Source organism: Cheilinus undulatus, linkage group 24, assembly GCF_018320785.1.
Source record: "Cheilinus undulatus linkage group 24, ASM1832078v1, whole genome shotgun sequence".
Taxonomy (NCBI): Eukaryota; Metazoa; Chordata; class Actinopteri; order Labriformes; family Labridae; genus Cheilinus; species Cheilinus undulatus.
In genome coordinates this window covers 23,768,700-23,781,987 of record NC_054888.1, presented here as the reverse complement: position 1 = coordinate 23,781,987, position 13,288 = coordinate 23,768,700, and the positions used below count along the sequence as shown (strand labels likewise).

Here is a 13,288-nt window from a genome sequence, read left to right as displayed (position 1 = left end):
TAGATTATTTATAATTTTCTCAGAGTGCTGTTTTGACTCTTTTTAATACACGCTGCAAAGATTCATAGCTCTACCAGTGTTTAAGATTTAATAAAACAACTTCCTGTTTCATGGCAAACAAAAAACTGACTTTTTTTTTTTGATGTGATTTTAGGTCAAGCTGACTTAAACCTACTAACAGTTGTAAAAAATGCACATCAAAAAACGTAGTCATGGCAATGTTGTCTTCGCCATGAAACAGGAAGTTGTGATTATTTTCTACTTATGCCAGTAGAAGACTCACAGTGGCATGGCTGCAGTCTTTGTGACCTTTCCTGTGTTAACAGCATAATTTCCAGTACAAAGGAAATGCTTAGGTATGCAGAGATGCTCCTTGTTTAATCAAGCTCTCTTTCTTTTATTTCCCCAGTCAGACATTTCTTCACTAGTAGCCTAGAAAGCTACATTTCTATTCTTGTTGAGTACAAATGTCATTACTGCAGCTGCTGCTTTCAGATGCATGGCATCTTATTTTGAAATATAGCCGTCTTTATGGTTCTAAATGCCAGGAAATAACCTTTACTGTCAGAGCTGAAACATCACTTGTCACATATTTAAGCGGCTCTTTTCTAAACTTTGAAAACTTTGAAAATTAAACCCTCTTCCACCCTTGATGTCTCTTCCTGTTTACATTTGGCCAGACTTAGCCCATTAGTCTGCGCTCGACTTCTTCTAAATCATTCATTAACTCCGAGGAGGGCTGCGGCTCTCCCTTCCACTCATAGTTTAAGCTGTTAAAATTTTCATAGGCGCTCTTTCTTCTCCATTTTCTAAAAAGTGATTCGACAAGAGCACGAAACAGAGGCGAGGCAGAGTCTGAGAACAGAGTGTGGCTCCTTCTGCTTCCATTATACATGAAGCCGCTCATAATGCTGATTTATTTTCATAATTGTTAAAATTAGGGCTCTACAAAGAGTTTCTTCTTCTAATGTTTCACTGTTAAATTGTCTACATAGTCTGTTTTATTCTTTCCTTCAGGGGGATTTTTATTGCACTACTTTGTCCAAGCTTCTCATCAAAATGAATAGTCAACTGAGCCATCATCTGACAAATTGTGCTGAAAAAGTTATACTTCCCTGGCAGCAGGGAGCTATTCCGGTGCCAGATCACTCCCGGTAAATGATGTGACACGAAAGCACTCAAAAAAAGATTATAATAAGCAGCCAAAAGCTATTTAACCCCCCTTTAAAAACACATTTGGGTGGGCGGAGGGTTCCATTCGGTGAGTTGACGTGAGCGGCTGTGGCAGTCCGCGGAGCAGAACCGAGAAGTAGGTCATCCCTGTTGACCTGGCTCGTACAATCAGCATACACTCAGTGAGTGTGTGACGGTATGATTGTGCTGTTCCAATTCTTCCTTAACTCACAGGAGGCAGAAAATAGCAAACACACACTCACGGTGATGTTGGAAGTAAGCGAAAGAGGGCAAACCATCTGGAGGAGAGTGTAAACATGATAATATCTGCCTTTCAGCTGAGTGAAACGGCCCGTTTTCAGGCCAAATAACCCTGTCTGGTGAGAATTTCACGGCTTGGTTTGATATGGATGTAAGAAGGGAAGGTGATTGTGATTGTAAGAGGAAAATGTGGACATTTTACCTCTAAAAATGTAGATATTTTTGCAGATACAGATTGATTTTGTTTTTTTTGTTTTTTTCTTTTATTTACATGGGATAGATGACGATGACAGGACATATGTGGGGAGAGATGGGGGGTGGCATTCACAAAACAGCTCTGAGACCTGGAATCAACCAGTGCAGTGAGGACTACAGCCAAAGCAAGTGCCTTGGTCGCCCTTTTGGGCCACTTGGTGATAATTTTTCTCCTGCAAATGCTCTACAAGGGGTGCATTCTTGATTAGTAAATTATGTATAATTTAAAGGAATCTAATTTATTTCTGTAATCTCGCGTCTTCAGTAATCAGCAACTGAAATGGTTTTGCATTGTGCACATTTGGAGGTGCCATTTATGAAGTGATAAGCTTATACAAATGAACAAATGACTTAAAAACTATCCTAACTTTTTTGGTACATGGCAGGCATCAAATTGGGTATATAATCGTCTAAAAACAAAACATTGCACAGGTTTTAAGTGCTGCAATTCATCATATTTTGGTTTTATTAACATTTAAGGCAATGTCCCAACTTTTTTGGGAATTTTGTATAGGGTTGTCCCGATCAGCATTTTTGGCCTCTGATCCCGATCCGATTTTTAATATTGAATATCTGCCGATACACAGTCCTGATCCAATACTCAACCTAGATTAGAGTTTCAGTTTTTACTACTAGATATTTCAGACTTATTCCATTTAACTCAGTACAGCCAATATTGTTGTAAAAAACATAAAATCACATTTTGGCTCAGAATGGTGTAATAGCACGGTTTCACTTTAATTATCTGTCAAAAAATAAATTTACATATTCACTTAGTGTGGTGTTTAGTATTCAATCAAACAATCAAAATCCACTTAAAGTGGTCAGCTGAACGACCTGAGCAGTCAAACAAGTGAACTCAAATTACCTCAGATTCACTTAGAGGTGGTGTAACAGAGTCAATAGTCACAGTAACATATAAATTCAATAAATGAATTTTAAATATTATAATTCCACTTAGAAGTTAACTTGACTCTATTAGTCACAACAAAAAAACTGAACTCAGAAAATGAATTAAAAAAATCCGAACTCCACTTTAAAGTGGTGTAAACAGTTTAACTTGAATAGGATCAGAAACATGAATCAAAACAAGAACCTTTTTTAAAATGTAGCAGCTTAATCTAGGATGTAAACCAAAACATTAACACTGGAATAAAACCCAAATACGAGGCACTGTTGTAATTTCAGTGCAATTTCTAAAGTGCTACATCACTCCCCTCACTTTTTTTCTCAGACTCAGCAGTGACATGAGGCAAACATCTGAGCTCCAAATGTCTGAAGTGACGCTAACAGCAGTGAAGCTGCTTTTCGCTAGTATACTATCACGTACTTTGTTGTACAGCTCCACTAAAGCATGTCAGTAATGTAACGTGGAGACAGCAGGGCATAGCATGGGTCCAAATTCTCCACACGGAGATGGGCTGGTTGTCAAAACATTGAACTCGACCACTTTTTCTGTTTTCTTTTTTGCCTTGTCGCTCTCTCGAGGGTACTTGTCTGTTCTTTTAAAGTCCAGAGGTTGTTGCTTTGGTGAAGCTGCCTGTTGCTCTTATAAAGTCTCCATATTCCACTGCATGTTTTGATCGGAGATGACGGATCAAATTTGTAGAATTAAACGCAGCTCTGCTGCTACCTCGTGAAACGGTCTTGTTACAGATGCTGCAAGCCGTTTTTCCACACGGCTGACATTTTTAACATAAGAAAGCTAATGATGCTACCGCTGCTTTGTTGTTACTGGCCGGTTTACGGCCTGTCGTAAATTGTGCTCGATTTACGGCAGCTGACGTAACTGATTGGCTGGGCTGATCGGATCAAATTGCCGATCGCCGATCAATTAAAAGTGCTTAGTATCAGCCCTGATCCGATACATGCGATCGGGATCGGGACATCCCTGATTTGGTATTCTAAAACCCTTTAGCTGCCATTTGACTACAGCTTTTATCATGCAACCAGACATTACAAAGGAGGTTTTTTTTACCATTTCTATCTCTGTTTTTTATACTATCAAACTGCAAAATTGTTGTCAATAAAGTTTTTCAGTTGTCATGATGTCAGGGAAGCTTCTAGGTTATCAGTCATGTTAGTCACATGAAACATGGCCCTCTAGTTTCCCTCAGATTTTTGCTTTTTTTTTTTGTTTTTGTTTCGTCACTAGACTGATCAATCATGAAAAATATGAACAGACAAAATTTACAGTTTAATATCTAAAAATGAAAACGTACCTTTATGTACATTTTTAACGGGTAATTAAGTGAAACATTGTAATCAACACAAAGGTCTGGTGTGGGCGGAGCTTATTCAGCCAGTAATTAAGCCTTGTATCACCTGGGGTCAATTAAAATTTTAATTGAAGCTACGAATGGCAAAAAAGAAGGCAGAATTTAAAAAAGAAAAAGAAGAACCTAATCATTTATCTCCCACCAGGAGGCGCCAGCACTCACGCCAACCACTGAGGACCCTACACCAGCTAGCAGCGCTAACGTTAGCCTGTTAGCTTCAAAAAGGTAAGAGTTTATCAAAATAATGATTTTTTTCAGCGCTCTTTTCATTTAAAAATCAAACTCATGTTGCAGTGTTTTTTGCTGCTTTGTATTCTGGTGAAGTGACTCTTTCTTTTGTTATTTTAACACCTGAGGTGCCGACAGGTGTGGCTGCTAGCATGACGGACTTTGGCTAACAGCTTGTTTACCTCACTGTGGTAAGACATTTAATCATTTCAAGGCTATAAAACAGGGCGGTGTGTGGTTATTTTTACACATTAGTACATGCATTTTAAACACAGTCAAGCTGTGCCACGTAATATTCTAATTAAATGTGTTTACTGTTGACGTTTGTTGCACAGTTTTCATACTACAATGACGTTATAGTATGTGCTGCAGGTGTGCCTTATTTATTCTTCAAATATCCTACAGGCAGTGAGGCACCCTGGAGACGCTTTATGTCACCCATCAATCAACTCCAAACAGGTAGGACTCTTTTTAAGTGATATTAAGGCTGGGGTTTTTGTGCTCTCTTCATATGGTCATATGCAGAGACTGTGTGATTAACTCTTTCTATTCTGGTGAAGCCTGCTGCATGCACAGTGGCTGTGTATTACTCTGAATTATTTACATCATAGTGCTACTGTTGTATGCTCTGAGGCTCTGTGCAGTTCTCTTCTCATATTATAATAACAGCATTACACGGCAAAGTGGACTTTAAACATGCTGATGATGTTATTTCTGCATTTCTTGCATATATGTGGGCTGTGCAGAGCTCATCTGGAGCGTATTATCACATTCACTGTGACTCTGCAGTGTTGTTTTAATGCTTTTGTGAAGTTATTTCCTATTATAATGATTTTTTCTGCTTTGCATTTTAGCTTTATGCAGTCCTCTTTTATTACTCTGATGAATCTATTATGGTATGCGTCTTTATTTTATATTATTTTAAATGCTTTCCAGCTTTTTTGTTGCTTTTCTGCATATTGTGATGAAATGTGACATGCACCGTGGCTGTGGAGAGCCTTTGAGTATACTGACGAGGTAACTGTTTTGCTCTTGTGCTGTGCTCTCCTGCAGGCATTGAAGTGCTTTTGTAGTATGATGAAGCTGTTGTTGCATGCACCATGGCTGTAAAAGCATTCTGATATGAAGTACGGCTGTATAAAGTGAACTTTTCACATGTCGGGGTGTTCTGCGGTGCTTTTTCTGAGGCTTGTGTGCGAGGCTTTCTCCAGTGTGCTATACTGCTTCGTAACTTAGCATTATGGTATGCTATTGTGCTATGCAAGAAAGCTTTTTCACATTTTAATAAAGTTACCATGTTATGATGTGGCTTTGCAGTTCCTCTGACTACCCTGATGAGGTAGCCGTACCTCTGCTCTGCTCTGTTTTGCTGCATATGCTTTGCATGGTCATAGTATAATGGAATCACTGTGATAATATACTGAAGTTAGCTCATCAATGCATCATAAAGTGGACGTTTTCTCTGCTGCTGTTTTAAATGTGCCGATCAAGCTGTTGTGTTGCAGTGCTCTTTTTAATGCCTTATTGCAGGGGTTTTCAGAGTGTGTGAGAGTGAGCCTCCTCTAAGAAGAAATTATTCATTCGGTGGACCCGCACCCGCAAAAAGGATTGACATTGAAAAAAGAAAAAACAACAACATTTCAAACATTTATGTCTAATCTTTAAACATTTTTAACATTAATGTATGTGGATATTTTGGTTTGCAAATGTCCTTAAACATCTGCCTTTCCCTCTTATTTGGTTGTAATGCCATTAAATACCCCTTTTTCATATTTTTTTGGCCATTTTGCAACTTCTTTTTGCCACTTTTCCACATTTTTTCCACTTTTATCCTATTTTTACACTTTTTCACCTTTTGACCATTTAGGCTACCTTTCATCGTTAAATATCCCTTTTTTACCCAATTATTTTTGCTAATTTTTGTGACGTCTTTTTGCCACTTCCCCCCAATTTTTGCTCTTTTTTTGCCCATTTTTTGCAACTTTTTGTCCATTTAAGCAGCCTTTTGCCCTTAAATACAACTTGTTTCCTCTTTTTTGCCCATTTTTGCCACTTTTGACTGCTTTTTGCCCATTTTAGTCACTTTCCACTCATTTTTTTGTCACTTCTCATCCATTTCTGCTACTTTCTGACCATTTTTCCACTTTTTCTCCCCATTTTCACCCATTTTTTGCTACTTTTTAACCATTTTGCCATGTTAACCTTTTTTTTTTTTTTTTTTGCTACTTCAAGCTGTTTTTGCCACTTTTCACCTCTTAGATTGTGGCTCTTGCAAAGGTATTTTTCAACAGTTTTGCTCTTTGGTTGAGGGTTGAGGAACACTGCTCTATAGCATAGTCCCAATAGTAACTATAAGTCTATCTATTTTGCTCAGTGCACAGCAGAGGTTAGCAAAGCAAATCACCTTTTTTCAGGTTTATGGTTCCGCGCCTCCCCTGAAGCTCTGTGACGCCCCCCAGGGGAGGCCCGCCTCACACTTTGAAAACCACAGCTTTATTGTATTTCCACATATGCATTGTTTATCTAATATTCTGATGACATTATGATCATATGCAGTGCTCATTTCACACTCTTAAGGCTTTTTCTTCCATGCATTTCTACCCTGTGCAGCTCTTTATTCTTGCAAAGCTAATGTGACATGCAGTGCTATTTTCAGATTATTTCTTTTGCAGTGCAGCTTGCTCTGGGATTTTTTTATGTTCTGATGAATTTCTCTTGATTAGGCTGTGACTGTGCAGTGTTCTTTCTGTATTTGGTGAGACTTTTGTATTATTTACTCTCTGTGCCTTTACATAGAGCTTATGTACATTTCATGAATATGCATAACGAATGATGCTCTGCTGCAATCTGGGTTACATCTTGGTCGCCATACATCAGCATCTGCAGCAGTTGTGGAGTCAGTTTGTGCTCTGCATTGTACATTTTTGCATTCCAGTTCTCACTGTGCATGGATGTTAATATTTGAGATGGTCGACAGCTGCTGATAAAGGAGGCTTTCTGAGATCATCTTTACAAGATGTGACACATTAGACGTTGTTTACATATTTCTAATATTTATTCTAGAAATAGAGAAGAACATGACTACCCTGCTTCACTGCTCTAATACTGGCTTGTTGGCTTAATAATTAAACAGCTGTGTTTAATCATCACAGTGTAGCAGCATTCAAATATATTTTTTATGAACGTTCATTATTCACATATTTTTATCTCATATTCCTCGTCTGTAATGATGACACACAGTTGATGCAGGATGATGCTCACTTGTAAGCATATCCAAGAGTTTTTGCTAAATCCCCTGAAGATGAATGATAAAATGTCATCTACAAATGAGTCCTGAGGTGTCTGCACTTTGGGAAAATGATCTAATTGTGATTTTATTCACCCAACATTGCGATTGCAATTTAACGTGATTATTCTTCAGGTTCCTCATCTTATAAACCACTCTATAGTATAACACACAAAGCTATTTCCCCCAGAAAAATATATCGAATCTCCAAAAATCTGCAAGTAAATGTTCAAAAATTCTTGGAAAATAACTAAAAATTAAAAACCTGCCCCACCACCCAACAAAATCAAATCAAATTCCTAAAAAAATGTCAAATAAATTCCTAAAATTTTCATAAAAATACTGGAAATATATCAAAGCATCCCTCCCCCAAAAATCAAATCGACTTCTTAAAGATTTACATTTCTCAAATTTTCATGAAATTACCCAGAGGTTTCAAAGCTAATTACCCCAGAAATTTGAATCAGATACCCCAAATTTACAAATAAATGTTAAAAACTTCCATTAAGATACCTAAAACTTTCTAAAAAACATTTTTAAAAAAATTCAAATATAGTCCCCAAAAATTTACAAATAAATTAATCAAATTTTCAAGAAGATACTTTAAATTTTCAAAGCAAATTTCCCCCCAAAATTCAAATCTAATTCCTAAAAATTTCAAAATAAATGTATCAAATTTCTGCAAAAATATATACAAATTTCTAAGCAAAATTCCCCCCCAAATTTAAATCAATCTAACAAAAAAGCCTTATTGCAACTATTTTTTCCTATATTGAAAATTTGATATGAATTGTAATGAAGGGAATGATGATTTTATGGATTTCGTATTTTGAAGAAGACAAAAAAATACCAAAACAAGGAAGGTAGGAACTTTGTAGGTCACATTGCGATTTAATCTACATTTCGATTAATTGCCCACCCCTAGTCTGCACTCATACAGGTGGGCTCTTTATGAAGTGAAAGCGTGTACTTCTGTTTCAAAGTTCTTTACGACTTTAAGCAGCTAAATGATCCAGAGGTTCTCCCATTTTTCCGGTACATTGTTGTTAGGAATAAAGCTGCATAAAAAGTCATATTAAAGAGGAAAACTTTCACTTTTTCTTCAGCTTTCATTCAAATGTTTTAGAATATGTTAGAGTGAGAAACTGTTGCAGTAATGGTGGCAAGGTGTTGGGTTTGAAATAGAGACAGGTCTGTCACAAATGCCTGGGCTATAGTTTGATCCACTGACTGAACACAGAGAGATTCTGCTCTTTTAACTTTTTACTGTTAACCTTTTTTGCCTCTTTATTTAGGGGCCAACAAATAATCAGTTTAGTCGCTTATCGACGTGGATATTCAGCACTTGGCCACACTGAAGCTCTGTAAACACAACAATCCTGCGCGCAGTTTCAATGACAAGCCTGTCTAGTTTTAAAGCTGTGCCACATAAAAAGCCAGAGTGGTGAACTTTGATATGTTGGAGCTCAGTGCTGTTTTATTTCCTCTTATCAGCCATGTTGGCTGGGAGGAGGGACTACCTTTTCATTCATTCTATAAACCTAATCATGTTACTAGTAGCATTCAGGGCACTCTCGAGGTTCGCTGCGAGTGTTTTGCCTGCTTGTATTACGGACCAGTTAGAGGAGTGATGTCAGGCAGCTGATTGACCCAGAGCAGTGATTAGCCATATGCCTGAGGTCAGAGGAGACTTTGTTGTTAAATGTGTCTCTGGAGTAAAGTCCTCCTCACTGGCTAGGGACAAAAAATATATTAAAAGGAGAAAAGAGGTGAAGGTTTAGCTCCTCTGCCTCAAAACACCTCTACCATGGGTGGGGGTCAGATGTGGGCCCATCAGAGCAAAACCTATAAAAAAAAACACTGTTCAAAAAAAAAAAAAATCTGCAATTTGGCCCAGCAAAATGATGTAAATATTATAGTCTGGAACACTCTGGTCTTAAATTTAACTGAATTTAATAAAATTAGATCAAAAGCAATTAAACCATATAGCATGAATATAAATGAGGAGGCAACAAGCTTTATGCTATGAAGGAGGAGGCTGGGGTGGAGGCGGTGAAGCTTTATACCATAAAGGAGGAGGCTGGGGTGGGGGAGGTGAAGCTTTATAGTATAAAGGAGGAGGCTGGGGTGGAGGAGGCGAAGCTTTTTACCATAAAGGAGGAGGCTGGGGTGGAGGAGGCGAAGCTTTTTACCATAAAGGAGGAGGCTGGGGTGGAGGAGGCGAAGCTTTTTACCATAAAGGAGGAGGCTGGGGTGGAGGAGGCGAAGCTTCATACCATAAAGGAGGAGGCTGGGGTGGAGGCGGTGAAGCTTTATGCCATAGAGGAGGAGGCTGGGGGGGAGGTGGTGAAGCTTTAAACCATAAAGGAGGAGGCTGGGGTGGAGGCAGTAAAGCTTTATACCATAAAGGAGGAGGCTGGGGTGGAGGAGGTGAAGCTCTGCTAGCAGCAGCACAGTGCATTAGCATTAATGGCAGCAGGGATTAGTGAGAGCTATGTCACGTTTATATAGACAGCTGTGTTGAGAGGAAGAGCTTTGATTGGCTGAAGAGAGAGAGCATTTTTACTCTGTGGTTTTGCTGCTTTTAATTGAGTCATTTGTTATTGTTGATACACAGATGAACTGTTAAAGATGTAACATCATCAGAGATATAAACTCGACTGTATCGCTGTTGTACTTATTCATCTTTTCTCATTTATATTCCAGATTTTCACTGAAAGATTGTTTTTCTGCTGTAGATGAATGTTGGTAATGATATCGCACTGATATAAGTTAACCCTATTTTTGTAATTCAGATTCACAACTTTTGTTTTCTGGTCCCTGTGAGAACTTCTCTCTATAAACACGTGCAGACTTTCAGCGTTTGTTTTCCTCAATCTGTCGAAGAATTTTTGAAAGATCCCTCACCCCACTGCTTATAGGATTTTCGATTCAGAAGAACTATAATCTGCTTTCATAGCACACGATGTGGGATTAACCCCTGACCTCATCGAGTCAGCGAGAACAAGTTGTCTTTCCAGGGTCGTGCTTCCTGCGCCAAGGTCAAAGTTTTCATTTACAAATAGATTTTATCTACCCAAAAAGGATTACATCTTGTTCCATGTGCTGTTCAGACACACCGAGACGAGGCTGAAACACTCCCCGGGCATGTGGAGTTGAGTCAAAATATTTTCTCAGAGCATTTCCTCTCTAAATATTTGTCCGGGGTGTTTCTTGTAGGAAGTTGGCTACGTGATAAATGATGCAGCGCACGAGCTGGAAGCATTCATGTTTCTGGTGTGCAGAAAAAGCAGGTGCAGCTGATGAGAGTCTAGTTAGGAAGAAAGAAGCTCTAACTCCAATTTTAGACCAGTCTTTTAGATGTCAGATTCAAAGCTGAATAAGACATCAAACTCCCTCTCATCTCCCGGCGTCCGTCCCTCTCATCTTCGCTCCTCTCCTCCCTCTCAGCTGTTCGGCTGCTTCCTCTGCACGGCTAACAAGTTAACAACACAAACTGTTGCCACACACGAACACAGCGTCTTTGTCTGATCCCAGACACCATGCCATGTTGATCCTTAATCCGCTTCCTGCCACACTAGCCGTGACCAATCAGGGCCTTTCATGTTCAGAAGCGGTCAGTCACACCTAACAGGATTGGCTGGTCGTGGCGCGGGATGCCGAGGCTATTAGTGATTATGATAAAGGCTGACATTTGTGTTTGTGGGTTTTTGTGCGTGTGCGTCGCAGGGTCTGTCTGCTTGTTGTGACCCAGATTGGATATAGTGGCGCATGTGAAATTAGATGTGATGTTTGGGACCGGGGATTAGACAGGACAAAAACAAGTCTGGTGATGTCAAGGGCGTATTTCATCAGGGTGGATGATCTTTGCACCCAAGATACACACATGGAATCATAAACACGCTCTGTGTTGGTGAGAAATGGTTATTGTGGCCTCAATAAAGCGCCATGATTTCAGGAATCACTGCACTGCACTGACAAAGCAGTCATTTAGGCTCTTAATAAAAATAATACACAGCTTTACCGAGGGGATAACATAAGGCTGACAGTATATTTTTAGGCAAATTTAGTTAACACCTCCATCATGATCACAATTATTGTCTACTGCTTTAAAGTTCCCTCCAACTATGTGCTTAGGATCTCCTGGCAGACATGAAAGTGATTAAACAGAGGTTATTCCCCAAAGTGGTGAATTATCCTTGCAACTCTGATTGGATAATGAAATGTTTGCGGCATGAAAGCGGCCCCTGGGAGCAGTTTTCAGATGCTCGTTTATGCATGTATGAACAGAGCAGAGCGGGGCGAATCTAAAGCATGCAACATCTGCTTCACTGTAGACGGAACGAAGACAGAGAAGTAGAAATTCTATGCTACATAACTATTAGAGCTAAGCTGACACTTCACAGTTGTTTTTACTCTTTGCTGTAGTGATTTAATGTCACGGTATCACAAAATTTAAAGGGATCATGCATAAATGTGGAGTGCTACACTCCTCTCCCCTACAATAAGCCTGTAATGTTATGATAAACTCACATCTATGCACAGGATCACACAAAGATGCTTTTAAAAGAAATGGTAGTACAAAGACACCTGTGTCTGGACGGTCCAGTTATTTGGTATCAGGAGTCCTGGCTACCATTACACCATGACAACAAAGGAACACTCCAAGCAACACAGAGAAAAAGTTCTTTGGTCAGACAAGATGCTGTTTGGCCGACACAAACACACCATCCAACTGCAGGGTTTCCTCCAGGATTATTTGAAAGCCCTCCCCCTGAAATTTTGACATAACATACGTAACATTCCAAATATGTATTCCAAAGCTGTCAAAATAATGTTAGAGTTTAAATGTACGTATTCTTAAAACTGAAAGAAAATGACATTTTTTGTAGTTCTGTGAAATTAAATAACTTAGACGTGCCACAGCATCAACACACTCAAAAAATGTTTCAAAAAATGAAAATGATATTTTTTATGCTTTTACTTTGCCTCCCTCCTTAAAAACATACAAAAACAATTGAAGATCACACTAATGACAGCAGCCTGGGGATATGATTTGAATAAAAGACTCTTATAGTGGGATTCTGCTTTTATTACATCCTCTTGCAATTATTTTATCCCAGAGGAGCCACAGGTAAGCCTCAGCCTCTTAAAGTTATTGATATTATGATAACTTATAAACATTTATCACTCGCGTATTCAACAAGCTATCTTAAGTTCATTCATGCTTGTTGTCAGACCGACCCGCACTCATGGAAGGACACACAAACTATCTCTCCTCTGTCACACACACCCAACTGCTCCTCTCTCTCTGTGACTGCAGTTCACTTTTTTCCTTCCTCTCTCCTGTTTTAGCGGACATTTAGAAAGCAGAGTTGGGCAAATATCATGGATTAGATGAATGCCTGACAGTACACTGCTGTTGTTTTTTATCCAGTTTCGTATCGTAACAGAAACGAAACTAAAGTTTCGCCGGAGTTTTTACGACAACAAGCTATTTTTAGATCGCTAGCGTCTCATCTTCATCATGAGACACGGTTGATGATGAATATATCTACACAGGTTTACCACTAATCATCAGATTATAATCAGGGAAGTACTAAAAGAAGTGAAAGTAAATTATCAGCTGTCTGTGTGTGACGACAGACAGCAAGTTGACACTCTGGTGTTCGCTTTTCAAAATTAAGTTACTTGCAGAGCAGTGTCACACTTCATGATTACAATTAAAAACTCTTATTATGGTACACAAATGTGTGCAAGTATAAACAACATTTTTATATGGATCCATTCATACAACATTATTTAC

The 13,288-nt window shown here is 38.9% G+C and overlaps 1 protein-coding gene and 1 long non-coding RNA gene across 4 annotated transcripts in view; one reads left to right on the top strand and one right to left on the bottom strand.

The window, feature by feature from the left end:
- Positions 1–4,656, top strand: part of LOC121506456 — a 167,573-nt gene extending 162,917 nt beyond the window's left edge. The window contains exons 3-5 of the long non-coding RNA XR_005991655.1: positions 4,114–4,193; positions 4,325–4,387; positions 4,602–4,656. This is a non-coding gene — a long non-coding RNA (uncharacterized LOC121506456). The remainder of the gene's footprint in view (positions 1–4,113; positions 4,194–4,324; positions 4,388–4,601) is intronic.
- The window catches only part of LOC121506454 (E3 ubiquitin-protein ligase Midline-1-like), an 83,782-nt gene that overhangs the window by 60,394 nt on the left and 10,100 nt on the right, over positions 1–13,288 (bottom strand). The window lies entirely within an intron of this gene.